Genomic DNA, 17,704 nt, shown 5'->3' on the forward strand with positions numbered 1-17,704 from the left:
TCCGCCTCACCCCCCCGGGCGGCGGCGCTGCCCCGCCGCGGCTGCGGAAGGGCCGCTCCCGGGTAAGGGGAATGTCTTGAAGGTTCTTGACTCGCGGCGTTCGGATGCCGTCATAGGGATGCGTGCGTGTGTTGTGCGTGCGTGTTACTGCACCCCCGGGACTCTACGTGTTCTTTTCCCAGTGCTAACTTACATTTGTTCCCATTACTTTCACAAACAAACGGTAACAGGTATGAGGGCTTCAGAACAGGTCTTGAGACACACACTTCCCGGGACAAAACATACCTGCATGGCCTTCAGTATGAGTGTGGGATTGTTTTATTTACTTCTTCTCTGAGCCTCTCCCTGTCATAAGATACAGACATTGAACAAAACTAGAGTAGTATGAACACTTCACCTGAGACTACTGTATCATTTTCTATTCTATTACACAGCAATGTCTGAATATTAATAAAAACTATTTTCAAAAATAGGTTAGCATTTGGGTGGGGAAAGGAAAGGGGGGTGTTTCACTTTTTTTTTCAATTGAGACTAAAAACATATCTCCACACAAGGTAACCACAGCCACAACTGCTCAGATTTTCTACAGACGACCGTGCAACCTTCATCTGGAAAAATTTAATACCTGAAAGAAGTCATCTATTTATATAAACTATTATATCTTTGCTTTTTTCCTACTGCAACCAGGAAAAGACAGATTGCTGCTGCATCACAGCTGAAGTAACTACTTTTATTGAGGATTTGTATTTCCAGTGGTGTGAAACACACATTAATTGTAATATAAGACTGTGTCACCTGCCAGTCAGTTGCTGCCATCAACCTCTTTTGTGTTTGGATCAAATTATTGCACAACAGAGAAAGTGACAGCATCAGAGCACAGTGACAAAGCTGTAGTTTGCACGGAAAGAAGACCGAGGCCCAGAGAGACACTGCAGCTACAGAAACAGCTGTCTTATCAGCACACTGCAGAGATAGAGATGGCTCAAGAGGTCCTCAACAGATAATGACTTGAATAGCTTTGCAATGCGCCAAACTTCACGCTTGATAAGACCAGCCCAGTATAGGGAGCAGCAGAGCTAGAGCTCTATTCTATCTGTGCTGTAAATTAAGAAATTGAAATTCAGGTGGCATAGCAGCCAGCATGTTGCTGATAATCCAGTGAAGTAAACTGTCATTAGGATATTTTCAGCAAAGAGAAATAGGTTTCTCTTACTAGATGCTGCTTTAATAAAAACGCCTTAACATCCCCATTCCAAATCGCTGTCCCAGCAGTACCTGAACTGGGGTATGGGTTCCTTGTCTGTTTTGCTGTTGTGACAGATCTTTGAATCCTGGAACAAACCATCCATTTGGCTGTCAAGTTCTTTACAAAGGACACTTTGAAACTGCAGTGGCTTATTTTCAATTCTCCATTTCCTCTGCAGGAGAAGGAACTGCACTGTGATTTTTAATAAACAACAGTCAAGCTCACATTAAAGCACACAAGCTCAATTCTGTAGCAGATAATACAAGCATGTGTTTGTGAGCACAACTAAACAAAAATTGATTGCTGCTATGAAAAGGATCTGTAATGACCTTTGGAATTATTTACCTGAAAAAGTATGAGCCATGGTACACACATTAATATATTTCGTAGGAGAAAAAAAAATCCTGTTTCAAACTGTGTTTTTAGTTTGATTAATGGCATCAGATTCAAATACTACAGCTCCACCTTTTTCCAGCAGAAATACTTACTTTAGACTGAGTTCAGCTTACCTTTGATCTGTGTTTTTTTGAAGAAAGCTTTGTAGAAAATGCAATTAAAAGGAATATAACTGGAGCATATAACCTAAGGTCACAGAGCATTATTTTCTAAAGAAGGGTTTGCCACATGCACTTAATTCCTTGCGATTGCTTCTTGAAGAGCCAGAGTAACTGTATAGGCTTGTAAGCTATTAAGTTATCTAATTTTGGCCACTAAGGCTATCTTTCCGTCTTCTTCAAATAATAAATTAAGACAAGATTAACTATTTCTTAACAGAAGACAAGGTACTTAAGCCAAAAGAAACTTGAACCTGAACAGAAACCTACAGACTTACTGCTCAGACTTGTTAAATGGAGGGCAGAGAGGCGAGACTAGTTCTATCCTGTGATAATCTAACCCACATATATTTGGCCTTAGCCTGTCACTTAAACATACCTGATACCAGGAGCTAGCAAGAAAGAAGTAACAAGGACCCAGAAGATGAGTAATTTATTTCATATTTTAAGACAGCAAGTTTTGTCAGAGCCAAGAGGAAAGGCAGAATCAGGGGAGAAGGGAAGCACCTTTGGCAAATGCACTTTGCCAGATACACCTTTTTGCTTGTCCCTGAGACCTCGGGGCTTTTCTAATGATGTGGCAGAAAGCAAAACCAGAGTGTGATGTGAGAGAGCGTAAGGCAGATGTGGATAAGGTCAAACTTGTTCAGCAACTTAGGTCTATTGTGCAGTTTTAGCACACACGAATTGCTGCCAAGTGGCTGTCCCTGAATCAGAAAAACACTTAGTTTTTCAGCTGCATTTCAGAGTTCACAAGTAGGCAGGTCGTTCTGATAAAATTCAGAAGCCAGAGCACTCAACTATAACAATTCGCCCTTGCCCCTTCTAACTTGTGGGGAATACGTAAACACACTCTGAAGTGATTGATACCCTTGCCAGCAAAACACTGTGTAGATGTGAGGAGAAATAACCTTGTGTAAAAGAGACAATGAAACGCAAGAATGCAATCAATATTTTTAATGCTGCTTTTTATCCAAAAATAACAAGTCCCTTTTAAGTTCTCCAGTGAATCATCCCAAATACTGTCAATTCAGTTAGACTGGACTTCCACCATAACCATATGTTTCTCCAAGAAAAAGATGTATGGTTATAAAGTAACTGTAATGAGCATATCCTTTCATGGTATTAAAGGTGCAGGAATATTGACTTACATGATGGATTTTATTTTTTTTCTTCAGCCTGTGTCTGTTTTCATTTGTTGAGGTGGAAAGCACGTATTACTCAAAGATAGCTTTTTTAAACCATTATTTTACTGAAAAAGTCCTTGTAAATTCCAAAGTGTTTGTATAGTATGTAATTAGATCATTTTCAGATAATCAGACCACATAGGTAAGAGATGGAATTTTTTTGACTTTGTAGAGCAAGTACTTAAATACATTCCACATAATTTGAAGTATCAACTTGAGTTTTTTGTTTTATTCAATTAAGATAATATGACTCCAGCCGGAAATTATGATTCAGTAGAGGTATACATTGAGTTCTGCACTAACATATAAGGGCAGGATTTCAGAAGGTGTATGAAACTAGTTTATCTTCCTCCTTCTCCAAATAAAGTTCATCTTTTTTTTAACACACATCTGCTATGACTGCTCAAATATGGGGAGTGGACAACTGTCTACATAGTCTTGAGATGGGATAGTGAAAATGCTTTTCTCATAGCATTATGTTAAAGGCAGTTACCTCTTTTTTCATGTGTACTCCATGCTTGCCACATAACCTTACATAGTACTTCACACTTTTCTTTTACCTTTATATGTTACGTTACAATTTGTTTATAAAATAGTGGCTTAATATTCAAAACACGTAGAATTAGAATTTGCCAATTATTTCTTGCAATTACTAGATATGAAAAATCTCACTTCCAAAAAGCACTTCCCTCATGTTACTTGCTTCATCATCATCAAGATCTTTCTTTGAACTATCAAGCTTAAAAGTATCTAAATAACTACTTTTTATTCTTTTTTATGCCAAAATTACTCACTTGTGGATGACATAATGGTCTTTCACTGGTGCTGACCTAGTTTTCTTGTCTTTAAATGCTGGAGCTTTTGTTTCTTCTGCTTATACAACTCAGTTTTTGCATCAGAAGTACTATGCATAGCTCTGTACTACTTTGATTCTGCTGGAGATGAGTCATCAGCAAATCCAAATCATAAATGATCATGTAGCTGCAAATACCTAAAAGGTTATTCAAACTAATAGTAACATACTGCACTGTCATATGACTTAGTGGAACAAAGCTTGTGATAAAATTACAGGAAATGATTCTTATGATGTTGTGGACTTTCACTCTCCTGAAAGTTCTTCTGTGTATTTGGTCATTGTATTTGGCAAGAAAGAGAGATTTCACTCTGAGGTGTACAAACAAGAGTGTGATTTAAAAAGACATACATGCATACATTTCTTATTTGACACTGATGATCTGAAAATAGAACACTGCATCCAGTCTTCCCTTATTTTAAGAAAAACTGGAGAAAGCCCGTAAAATGGTGTTTAAAAGTGAATATTTTAGAAAACTTGAATATAATTTAAGAGAGAAACTGTTTAGAAACAGAAACTTGAACAACAAATACAGGCACACGCTTTTAGATGCCAATCACTACTGGCAGATTATTATCAAGTATTCATGTGTAAATAAAAAAAAAAAAAAAAGAACATGGCTTAATTCACAACACATGAAATCTAGTTCAGCAATTGGAAAAAAACATATATTTAAGAGTAGTTAAGTACTGGATCACATTACTCAAGCAAGTTGCTGAGTTTCAAAGTTAGATAAAAAGTTTATTTTCCCTCAGAGATTAAGATTTTTGTATCAATCATATATAATTTCCCACCACCAAAATGACTACAGTTCTACATGTTTTTCCCTTTCTGTCTTTTAAAATCAGTTGAATGTCTGAGAAAAAAAATCACATAAAACACCAAGACAAAGCCAACCAACCAACCAACCAAAAAAAACCCCCAACAACCAAAAAACCACACCAAACAGAAATAGTACCTGATAGGCTAAAAAACCTGCAAAGTACTAGACAAGTTCTCCGCTTTTGTCAGTAAGCACTGAAACCAAGCAAATACAAGTCTGATGAGCAAAGCTATTTGCATTCTAGCATTTTTTCCAGATGAATTCAAAGACTGATTGTTGGTTTGGTTTTGGTTTTGATCTTCCAGACCTCTAACTTCAAAGTGCCTTTCAGCATTTGGCTGTTGATTTTCAGCTTGCTTCTATTTGGTCCACATGAGACATGGAAATCCAGAATTAAGCTAGCTACAGACAATCTGAATTCTGAAAAATCATGCATCCTTTCATAATTCCCATTTGGGAACTTAAAATGGTGAAATATTAACTTACTAATGATAACTGTGGACAACAAAAAACCTGCATCAGACACGCAAATGCACACGCCCACCAAATTCCTCCTCCACAAGATGCAAAAGTTTCTACACTTTAGACATCATTATCAGACATGATCAACCATGCTAAAGACTCACCTGTAATCTGTAGAATGTGAAACTACAATGAAGAATCTGCTTTTTTACCTTCAAATAGCAAAATACTGAAACATGTGGGATTAAGGACCAGGATTAAATTTTCATAGTTTACAAATTGTTCCTAATGATGGGAACTGGTTTTGAACAGTATTTTCATGATACTGTGATTTCCACAATATTTTCCCAATCATGTCCATGTTATTTTCTTCATCCTTTACAGGGAATGGAAGATACATTGTGAGACTTAAAGCTGATTATATCATGTGATATTTAACATAAAACTGAAAATAGTCATGTCATGGGTGAAGAAGCTGTAAAGTATCTCTTTTGCTACTCAAATTTGCTTTGCAAACATAAGACTTGCCTGCCTCCTTCAACTTACCTTTAACCACATGGAACTTAATTTTTTTCTGGTTTTCCTTTTTCTGTTGTTTTTTTTTTTTTTTCATTCCTTTTTTTGTTGTTTTTTTTTGTTTTCTTTTGTTAATGTGGTGACAGGGAGAAAAAGGAAAATTAGCAATACAGGATGACTGGATATTGCTTTTTGATTCTGGAAACATACTGCTCTTCCCAAAGATATGAGATCAACATTTCTAATATGCATGAAAGAGGATGTAAGCAACAAATGCAATAATGCAATTAAGCCACAATTATTAAAAATCCTGTAAAAAGGCTTACTTAGCCTTTCCATCCACTGCCTTTTTCCTCTTTTCCCCTGCATGGCAAATCTTGAAACTGACAAGATTTATACCAGATGTATTTATTCTACCTACCACATAATCAGTGCTCCTAGCTGCTATATTATGACAAAAGGTAAATATCAAGTTACACTCCAATTATTTAATATTTTTTGCTACAGTTCCTCCTTAATCCTTATAAAGCATCCCTGTAACTGTCAATGAGCATTCAGAGCCAGAATAAAATAACTTAATTGTGAAACATACAGCCATCTTTTCACTTTATAACAGTCAGATATGTGGTATTCATTTGCCTGCAAATAGATCTTATTAGTTCTCCCAGTCTTTCTTTTATGTATTGAGATCCTGCCTGTTTCTTTAGCATGCTCAAATAGAGTAATATTTTTTTGTATTTTTTCTAGTTTGACTGGGTGTTTGAGGTCCAAAAAGCCCACTTAACTACATAAGTTCTTTTCAGTAACTACGCAAATTAGCATTGTGGGCCATGCAAATATACTGTGTAATGCGATGTTCAGTCAGTCATTCTGCAGTCTTTTCTGCTTGGAATAATTACATTTTCCATGGAATACTGAGATATAGGGATCAACTATTTACAGCTTGTACCTGTGTAGAATCTCCATAGTTTCTATATAGTAAATGTTAAAATACATAGTGTGTACATATCTTAAGAAAACCAATATTTAATTGCATACTTTGATGAAGATGGTTTACTAAAGTACTGCCCACTTCCGCAACATGGGACAAAAAGGCTAGTAAAGACTTCAGCAAAAAAAAAGTTTCTCATTAGAGCCTATTCTACAGCATCACTGCCTAGTTTGCCATAAATTGGTGCTAAGTTGTGGCAATGCTGCATCACCCAGTGCCTGGAAGGTGTGGGTAGAAAACAAGCAACAGTAGTGTGAGGTCATGCAATTTCATCTCTACTGAGAGAAAACTGAGGTATTAAAAAATAAGAAAAGAAGAGAGGTGAAGAAAGTATTTTAGGCTGCAGTTATTTGAATTGGGAAAAACTGCCTTTTTAATACACAAGAAAGGAAGAAACAGAGACTCTGGATATGTAAGGACAAACAAAGAAAATTAAAAAAGAGAGAACCACTACCCCAGTTCAGCTTGGGACAGGAGGTGGGGAAGTACCAAATGAATTCAGAACAGATCCTTTTCACTCTCCAAAACCAGTATTTTCCCTTAGAACTTAACTCCCTTAGAACTTATTTTCCCTTAGAACTCCATCAGGAGGGATGCTCTTCTTGCATCTCCACAGCACATTAAGAATAATTGATCAGGATCTGCTGTTTGGAGACATCACCTCTAACATCTCTCTTCAATCCAAAAGACTATGTCTTTCCTCGTTTTTGATAAGATTGACACAAAGAGAAAAAAGGTTATTAAAATGACAGAGCTGGGTTTAGTCTTCATTTAATTGTTGCTTCTCCCAGCTCTGATTGTAAAGTGCTGATTCAGCCATACCCCAGTATTGTCTTGATTAGTCAAAATGCTTTTGGACAGAAAGAAAAGTTAACTACAGAATTTTTGTGCTTTTTTATTTTTCTTTAGAAACAAAGTTACAACTCCAGAAAATGTTTCTACAGACCAGATGAGTGGACAAAATGTGTTCTTTCTCGCCTTTAAGTTTTGCTGCTGTTGTGGAAAATGGCTTTTTTCATTTCCATTTGGGTACGACTTAGGAGTAGTGATGTAGAGCCGTAACGCTGTGGAAACTTCAACACATAGTTTGCTCTCCTTGTTATGGTAATCTTACTGAGATGAATGGAAATATTTATAGCATGTGAAGTCAAATGTGTAGAACAATTCTCATCTATTTAACAGCAAAGAACTTTTACTGCTTAACAATAGAAGTATATCTTATACATGTATCACTTTGCCTGATTTAATTTTTGTACTGTATGTTAAGAGCTGTTCTCAAATGGAGTGGCAATGTACATCAAATGTACCACCTTCTTAATTTTGCAGTTTCATATGAGAAATAAATATTATTGTTGCTTTAGGAAGCGCTTTAGTAATCATAAGCCAATTGCCTTAATGTAAAATGTAATAAAGATGTTTTTAAATTGTTTGAGTAGCAACGGATATTTTCATTAATTATTCTGACATTATATACCGTGGAACATCTCTTTTATTCTTACTATGCTGCCTTTAGGTTACAGAGGAAAGAATTCTTTCTAGTCTTACATTGTTTAACTCCTATTATGCCAAGAATTTTTAGTTAAGCCTTTCTTCTTTCTTTCTTTCTTTCTTTGGTTTCACTGTTATTATTTATAGCAGACTTTCATTTTCTGTTGGTTTGGTTTTTTTCAATTCGTAGAACTCTGCAAAAAAGACTTGCGAATAAAGATACCATATTTTTAAAATAAACCTTCCTTCTCAACATATTCAGTGAATTTATATTCATAGCCATTAAGTACTGAGGCATCATCTTCAACAATTTCTTTATAACATCACAGCTAATTTATTACTGGTTCTGTAAGAATGTTTTGTAATTCTGTAAATTTTGGTTCTAAATTGAACAAGGAAATCACACCAGTGTGGGGATAAGATCAAGTATCTACCATTAAGAAAGCAAAAACCTGAAAACCAATCAAAAGAAAGCCAAATACAAATTACGGCTGTTTTCCATTCTATCGAAGTACTCCTAACATACAAAATTGTATTTTTGAATTAATTATGAAATATTCTACCTTCAAACAGTTTTCTTTCAATGCTTATTTTGCACAGACTTTCAATACCTTCCATGTTAATTTGGCTCAAGATGCTTACTCTGAATGATAATGTAACAAGAAGGAAACATAAGCAAGTATTAAGAGAAGATGCCTGAATATTTCTTCAGCTGCAGAGTCTAAGAGCACTTTGCTACTTAGAAGAATGTAGTGTGGCCAGTTTGCAAAGAGGACTCTGAAGTACCATTTGCCATTGGGAAAATGCAAAGGTCTGCAAAGGCTTTGGTGTTTGATCCGAGAGTGATATGGCAGAATGCACACTGTTACACTGCAAATTCACTAGTGCAGAAACACATCTTGGATAGTTTAGGAAGTAGATATGCAATTAAGCTACCTTAGCAAAGGTAGTAAATTTAGAATCTGCATGAAGTGTTTTGTTTAATAAACCATTAGAAAAAGAACTAATACAACATTCTCTACAATCTACAGCCTCCTGCTCTTTTCCTCACTAAGTGCATGACATTTTGCAAATACAAATTTGAATTACCAGCAATGGAAAAACTAAGTCCTAAATATACTTTTAGTTTGATTTAATATAAATTAATATTAAGCAAGAGAGGATGGAGAGCAAAGCAAAAAAAGTTAAAACATAGAGACAGGATTCACAGCTCAAGATTTCCTGACCCGTGTTGTTGTTCTGGGCTGAGCTCTGACTTTTAGGCAGTGGTGACATGATGAAACATTTCTTGATAACGAATGAGAAATAGGTGATAGCTTGGATAAACTCTTACATTAGCTGCTTTTAAGATCAGTCACCTATTCTTTATTTGCCTTATGGATAGCACTGATCTCAGTGTCATTGTTCCTCTTTTGGCAAACCATTTCATTTTCCTGATCAGCTGTGTAAGGAAGTGCACTGCTGCAGCCTCTGGAGTCTTCCTGCCACAGAGTGTGAGGAACGGAGGAAAACACAGGTCACTTTGGACAAAACTTGTCCCTAAATGATGGAAATGCAGACAAATGTAGATGCAGTATCAAACCTTTGGAGGAAGCAAATAATGTTTTCATTTGCAAGCAGTTTTCAAAAGGAAATGCAGCTCTGCTATTGCTCAGCCATAGTTTGAATATGATGGTTTATAAAACCCAATCCAGGTCGGCACGTGACAGGGGCATGGTTATCATTCTAGAGCAGACCTTGCTGTTGCGGCTCCTAGATTACATGGGAAGCTTTAGCTGGAGGCAAAAGTGTCCCAAAACTACTGGCCATACTGAATATAGCTGTTAGGGAATCGAAACGGAAAGCCATGTTCCTGGCAGTCTGCTGCTTGTGCTCTGGGATTGCACCCTCCACCTTTTGGTCTCAAGGAGATGTGGATTATGCTGCTGATGCTGACAAGGCATTGCGAGTTTAAAAGAGTGACTGTGTGACTCCCCATGCTGTACCAACACAACTGCAATCAGTGGATGTTTCAGCTCTGCTCTATTTGAAAGGCCTTTTTTCCCCCCTCAAGTCTGTAGGCCATGCAATTTTTCTCTCAGCTTACACTGCTACAGCCACAACTCAGTAATATTCTGGATAAGCTAGAAAGCCATGGCAGAAGTTTTGCTTCCATAATTGATGGAAAGGACTTTCTGATGGTTGGCCGAGTTTAACCTCTGCTCTCACATAGGTATTTTAAGAAATAAAAATCCAAATTCATCCCTTTGTGAATTCCTACCTTTTTCCTGGTCATCTCCTTTGCATTAATGTGACCTGTGGGAGACCAGATTCTTGCTTTCTTTGGTGGAAGATCCATGTTTTAAGACAGCTGCTGCACTCTGTCTTTGAAGAAGAAACTGATGAGGGAACTGTTTTTATATCGGCCCCCTTGAGTGGTAAACTGTGATTTATAGAGACAGTGCTCCTGATAGCCTGCATAAAGAAAGCAGCAGAGGACAAATGGCAACACATATGGTCAGACTTCTTCCTGTAAACTGCAGGAATCAAACTTCAGAGAGCAGGCAGAAAAAAGTCCCGCAAGACTACTTACATTTGTAAGAGAAGGAAAACATCAAAAGATACCTGCAAAAATATGTATGTGTGAGGTTTTTAACCAATTATGTGAACTAAAGAACTTTCTACATATTTCTAGATCTTGAGAAACCTCTGAGTCTTTTCATCCCTCTTTATGCCAGTGCTCATGAACTGACAGATATTGCAGCATCTAGCTGCAATTCATGGGGACTCATTTCTCTGCAGCATTAATCTTCACCGCAAAACTTCTCCATGAATGTTCTTAAACTGGAATTAAACTAAAATTTATTGTTGAAACAAATTCTAGAGAAACCTTCTGGTCTAGCCCAGCTCATTCCAAATGCCACTAGGGCTGACCAACATGAAGAAGGAACCTATGATCAAAGCTTGTGTCATTTGCCTATTTATTATCTTCTTTACTGTCTGTGTCAGTGCCTGTTCCAACATCCTTTCTTCCTCTCCCATGTTTCTGCTTACTCTTACTTCTCATTTCTTGCAGAGCAGACAGACCAGAAAATACCTTGCAAAATCACTTGTAAACCTATGTTTTGTCCTCCAGAAATTGTCCCAGCCACAGCAGAGATCACAGCAACTTCTGCTGTCTGTGGCCTCTAGCACTATATTGCAAGCTGACATGAAGGGTCTGGTCCTCCAGTTGGCAGCCCTATTAGAGTATGGGCTACATCTTAGTGTTTGAAAAGCCTCTCTGCTTTAACACCTCGTGTTATCTCAGTAAAGTGATGTTTAAATAACTGAACTGGCTTCAATGAACTGTAGTTGCCATTTTTCTGCTTCTTAGTGAGAAAAAATGGAGATAATTATGAAGTGGATGAGCAGGTTTAATGAAAGCTGGTTTCTTTTGGTATATTCCTGAAGCAGCAATCATCATCTGTTTGGCTTTTGAAGAGCAACAATTATAATCACTCAAAATCCCAAGGGGAACAAAAATAGAACTTAAATTAGCATATAAAATATACAGCTGGATTGGGCAAGCCTATAAAAATCTGGGAAAATCATTCTAATTTGAAAGCTATTCAAAATCACAAGCAAAATGAATACAAGAATATTTCACATGTTTCTTCCTTTCTTTCCCTTTTTGAAGTAGTAACATAACAACATTTATAGGATTTTCCTAAAACATGAAAATGAAAACCCATTGCCAAGAAAGAGACTAAGTAAAAATAGGCTAAAGGTGGATTGTCAAAGTAACAGATAAACTTAAGCATTATAACATCATTTTAGTGGTATTAATCTCCCAAAGCTCTGATATAACTGTATTGCAAAGTCATGTGCAATAACTTTCCAGAGCCGAAAAATAAAAATATAGCTGAGACAGCTACTTAAACATTTCAGCTTTATCAGACAACTGAGTAATGATAATACTTAAAAGAAAGTAACAACCAATGAGAAAAATAAGTTGCAAAAAATTACTCTGTGAAGCTTTCAATGATCATTTCAGATGGTCATTTTTATAGTCAACAGAAATTCAGCAATCAGTAACGAAAATTATTCTCCTTATGCTACAATGTCCACATTTTGAACTGTTACCTAGTAATATTAGCTTCTGGAAATAAATCTTAATTTCAGTAAACTGTAAACTCAAAGACAGAATTGCTTTTCTAATACTACTGAATATTTATTACTTTTAGTAATTTTGACTTGAAATGCTAGATCTAGTTCTTCTCAGTCAAGGTTAAGTAAAACAGTATGCAGCTGCAGGAATGAGATTAAAAAAAAAAAACATAACCAAATCAAAATCCAAAAAAACCCCAAATCCCAACTACTTCTAAAAATTTATTGTGGACAAGAATATAAGGAATTTTGATTGCTTACTATTTATAATATTACCAGTACATGAAATAGCTCCTAAAAAGACACTGTCTTGTGGACTCGGATTTATACAGGAGGGTCTGATTTTCATGCCTCTAGTACAAAATACATTGTTTGCCCTTGGTTAGAAAATTCAACATGCTTAGAGATTTTGAAATCATAACCAAGGAGGTCTTGGAGGCACAACTGTTATTTTCACAAGGAGACCTCTGAAATTGTAATTAAAAAAAAAAAAAATTAAATTCGAGGTTGCAGGACTTAGCTTCCACTATATTGTACACAAAAACATTTAAAGGTGTCTTGTGAAAGTCCTGATTAAATTTGTTTTTCTGCGTTGCTCAGTCCTGCAATAAGCACCTTGAAAAAAATGTCTGCCCTTCTCCCTTTTCCCACTGCAATTTTCCATTCTTCCTTTCATCCCCACAATTTCAAATAATTTTATGGTTCTATTGCCCTCAAATAGGTATCTGTTTTTATATGTATTACTGTGGTTGAGTAAGCATGCCTTCAGAAGCTCAGCTTCCTGAACGCTGTGTTAAAGCCAAAAATTACAGCACACTTACTCATCCTCTCTTTTGCTTTAAGGTAATACCAGAAATGGCCCAGCAGGTTTTTTTGACAGTCTTCCCAAGCCATCTGTTTCATATGCTGCATCTTTTGAAAAACACAGTGTGCCATGGGATGTAAAAACTCATCACAGCATATGCAGTTTAATGTGAAGTCCAGTGGTCACTCACTTTTAAAGAAATCAAAATTTGTAATATATTTATTAAAATATTAAAATATTTTAATGTCATATTTCAACACTTATATTAAAACAATTTACATCATCTGGATATAGTATCCCAGCCTGCTTTAATGAGCACTTCATAACTAGAAAGACAAGGTGAACTTAACAAGCATTAAGATCTTCATACAGCTCAAAACCAAAATCTTGATTCACTGGTAAATATTGTCTAAAAATAACATCCTGTGCTCCCCGGGTCTCAATGCCCACTTCTGCCACTCTGTTTATAAATCATCACTTCTGCAGATTGTCTGAATGGTCAGTAGGGCTACAGGAACAAGAAAGTGTGAAATCATGCCTAGAGGGAATAACCAGCTTTCCTTTAGACCATGTTGACCTCAGCAGCTACAACACATTGTAGAAAAAGTAGCCACTGAAGCAGCAAACACTTTATACACATTAAATTGTGCTCTTGGGGGAATAAAAGTGTTAAAATTGTAATATTTGTAGATCTGTCCTTATGCTGAGGCCATATGTGACCATACCTCTTGATACTGCTAATGACATTAAGTATTTAGATCTCATACTTTAAAAAATAAGCAATATCAGAAATATGGCAATTTTGCACTTCTCTGGCCATAGATACAGTAGCTCAATGCGAGGATTTCATTTCTAGAAGAGAAGTCAGCCTTAATTCTCAGACTAAACATAAGCATCAGGTGAACAGGGGAAGGGATTCTTCTCTACATAGCCCCAAGACAAGCACAGCATCACAACACTCCCAACAGACTGGCCAATACCTTCTGCATTTCACAGAAACAACTTGTCTAGCCATAAAAACTACTACTACTCAGAAGAGTAACACCCTGGTCACATTAACCCTAATTGTTATACCTGCCATTTCTAATCCATGCAGCTCTACTTCTGCTGAGCTAGACTAGGCTGACATTTTTCTCACCACGGCACCAAACAACACCCAGGGCAAGTAACACAAATTGTGAAGCGAACTTCCAAAAAAACCAGAGCTCTCATGAACCCCACTTTCCACCACCTAAATGGTTTCATTTCATTACAGATTTTCCTTCACAGTACATTTTCTTCTCTTGCCAGAGGTTTCTGAATGCTTGAAATTTGAAGTACTGATCGTAATGTCACCAATACCTAAAAAAGCAAAAGTTTTAAGCATTTAAGCTTTAAAAGACTTGGTGACTTAAAGCAGATTTTCTTAAGTATATATTACAATGTTTTTTGCACTTCCATGATGCTTAAAGGTTTTAATTTCAAGGACTAGGCAAAACTAAAAATGTTTAGGTCTCGGTAGTAAATATGAGGCATGTATCTCTGCAAGTGTATCCATCAATACCCTGTAATAAATATAGAACAGAAGCACATTCATGATACCTACAGTGCTTTTAGAGAGAATCAAAGATATATGCATTTCTCTAAGAGCATGTCTAAAGTTGGGGTGGCTTTGGTTTTTTTTCTTTACAGGCATGCAGAATTATTTTCAGGATTTGGGTCAACAGCTTTCCTTACATGAATCACCAAATATTTAGGTTAGGAAAATTAACTGGCTCCAGTAATATTTGTCCAAAAAGACCCAGATACCTCCTAAACAAAGGTATGTGATTTATTTTTTTTATTTTTTATATTTCCCTGCATGTGATACCTTAGAAGGTGGTAGACTTAAGCACGCAATTAACTAAGCTTAAAATACGTAAGGTGCTGCACTGACTTCATGACTGAAGCTAAGATCTTAAATCTTAAAATGATTTTCACACCTCTGACTAATAGATGCCTGCACTATTTGAAGATGGAAACCCTGCAATAACTGCAATCCTATTTTTCCATTACTTCCAATCTCTTATGTAAAAATAGGCAAAGCAATACCATTTAGAATTTTGATTCCCAAAATTTCAAACTCTCTTCTGAGGAGGAGAGTCATTACTGAAAATTAGTGATTGAACTAGCAAGTAGTTCTATATGAACTCATGATTTGATTATATATAATCTGCAAAACAGAAACTTTCAAAGTAGTACAGATCAAGACTTCATGAAGTCATACAAATACTTTGGCAGAAAGAAGAGAATTTGAACTGATCTTATTTTTATTTTCTAATTATATTAAGGTAGTAAACCAGGAGGTTCTTGCTAGCTTGTTTTGTTAAGTGTTTCAAATGTGAAACTGTTGCTGTAATTATTTCTTCTAACAGAATAAATACCAATGTCTTCTGTGCAGTTTTGGTACTTGGCATCTAGCAACTGACAGGGACTTTCAGAGATTTTAGGTGGTTTGGGAAGGAAATAATCCCAAAGAACTATTTAGAAAGTCGTGACGAAGCAGACGAGGGTGACCAGGAAGCTCCAGAAAATCACCTTTACCATAAATTTTCAAGAAAATCTTTCCTATTTGATGTAGTTCTGGTATTTTTGCTGTTGCCCTTCAATTTTAACTCTCATTTTTCACACTAAGGATGGACTTTGAAGTTAGGAAGTGTGCTATCAGAAGAATTTAAACTCATTTCCTACTTGTTTGCTCTAAAGTGTGTACATGGGCTTCCTACCCCACCCCTTGTCATTTCACAGAGGAAGTCTCAGTGTACATTTTGCTCACAGTCACTGCTCTAATTTTCAGTGATACTTTCATCTGAACACCCATCCACATATTCTTCAGAAATAGCATACACAATGTGTTTGCACAAGCAAACTTTTGCAGACTTTTTTCCTTAGGTGTTTCTAACCAAGGAACATAAAGCTTTTCCTCTACAATCACCTACTCAGACAAACAAATTCTTAGCCACTGTCAAGCAAGACAAATCTGTCAAATATTGCATCCACAAGTCTTCCAGTTTTCTTGGTTGCCAGTCTTTTATCAGCAGTTTTGGTTAAATTTGATCTACGGCTTTCTTAGATTTCTTGCATTTTTTGTTATGATTTTTTGTTTGTTTTGTTTGGTGGTGGTGGTTTGGGACCTTTTTTTTATGTTTCTTTTAACATCCAGGGTCACTAATGGATAACCTGTAATATCTCCATAACCACATGCAGGTGAGAGTAAATGAAGGTTCTGCTTATGCCTCTACAGAGCAGCAGAATGGGTGGGCTCTGGGCAGAGGGCACCAAAGGGTGCCTGCTGCTGCCATGTCTGAGCGCATCCATGTGAGGTGATACAAAACCAGACTAACCATGGGCGCAGGTGAATCTATCTACTCCCTACCCATGAACTTAACGACATTTATGGAGAGTATGTGCAAGAATAGTGAGTTCCCTTCTGGTTAGTTGAGTTTCCTGGCAAATTCAACATCTTTTCCTGTCCATGCTCACCACTTTTCTACTGCTTAGTGCTTAAAATATGATGAAAATAAAAGGTGAGACATTAGTGAAGACATAAAAATTATAAATACTTATAGCACTTAAATTCTGCGTCGTTGCTATAAAAGGAAAATATTAATATATGTGGGGGAGATCAAGTTTCCTTGGAGAAACAGCCTTTGCAGCCTTTGTGATAGGAAGAAAAGAAATACAGGTTTCTGGCTACAGAAATATGTGTACAGTTTACCACCTGCAGTCTTTTAGAAGTGTTCAGTTAACTGCAGCCAGTGCAGGATAAAACTGTGCAGAAGTTACTGTTCCTAATGAATATTAAATCGAATATACTCATATATTTCACAGATTACTGACTTTTTCAGAGGAGTAACAGTATTTTTGAATAGAAGACACTGAAACTAATCCTGCAATACATGAATGTTCATCTAGCTGTATTTGTGGAAAATATGAATGTAAACATTACTGCCGTTGGATAGAAAACATTAAAAAAAAAAAAAAAGGAAAACCTTGTTTAAAATATATAAAATGATCATAGGATAAGACAATCCAGACTCTAGCTACAGCTAGGAATTTTATAGCTTGAAGTCATCTCAGCTAGGGCAGACTTCATTTTTTCCCCCTTTCTTTTCCTCTTTATTGTACCTGACTTTAGGCTACAGGTTAAATTCTGGTCCTTTCAACAGTCAATAGCCTAAAAGTGTCATCAGAATAGTGATTAGATTTACAACTGCTGAAAATTATCTGTATTGCTTTAAGTAATAGTGAAGTTAAGTAATACTTACTGCTAATTCCCATTTTCTATTATTCTGATATCCACAGAATGAGGTCGGTGCAAGTTAACTATTACTGTTTACCAGGCAACATAAATTCTCTCCTACTGCTAAATGTCGCAATGAGCGAAGTTACCTACGGTAATCATGAAGCGAGGAAACTTACTATTTCTTTAGATGGCTCAAGCAGCTCTAACCACCCATCCCTTAAGAAAATTAGATCAATTTGATAGATTAAATAAATAAATGAATGAATCAATAAATAAAAAACCAGCCCTCACACTGCACTGCCCGGCTTCTTTTGTGAGTGCTGCCCAGGAGGGAGGTGGGGTTCTCTGCCGTGCAAACCCCCGTCTCGGCGTGCACGGGTGCAGTTT

The sequence above is a fragment of the Corvus brachyrhynchos genome, unplaced genomic scaffold (assembly GCF_000691975.1).
Source record: "Corvus brachyrhynchos isolate BGI_N302 unplaced genomic scaffold, ASM69197v1 scaffold90, whole genome shotgun sequence".
In the NCBI taxonomy this organism is placed as follows: domain Eukaryota; kingdom Metazoa; phylum Chordata; class Aves; order Passeriformes; family Corvidae; genus Corvus; species Corvus brachyrhynchos.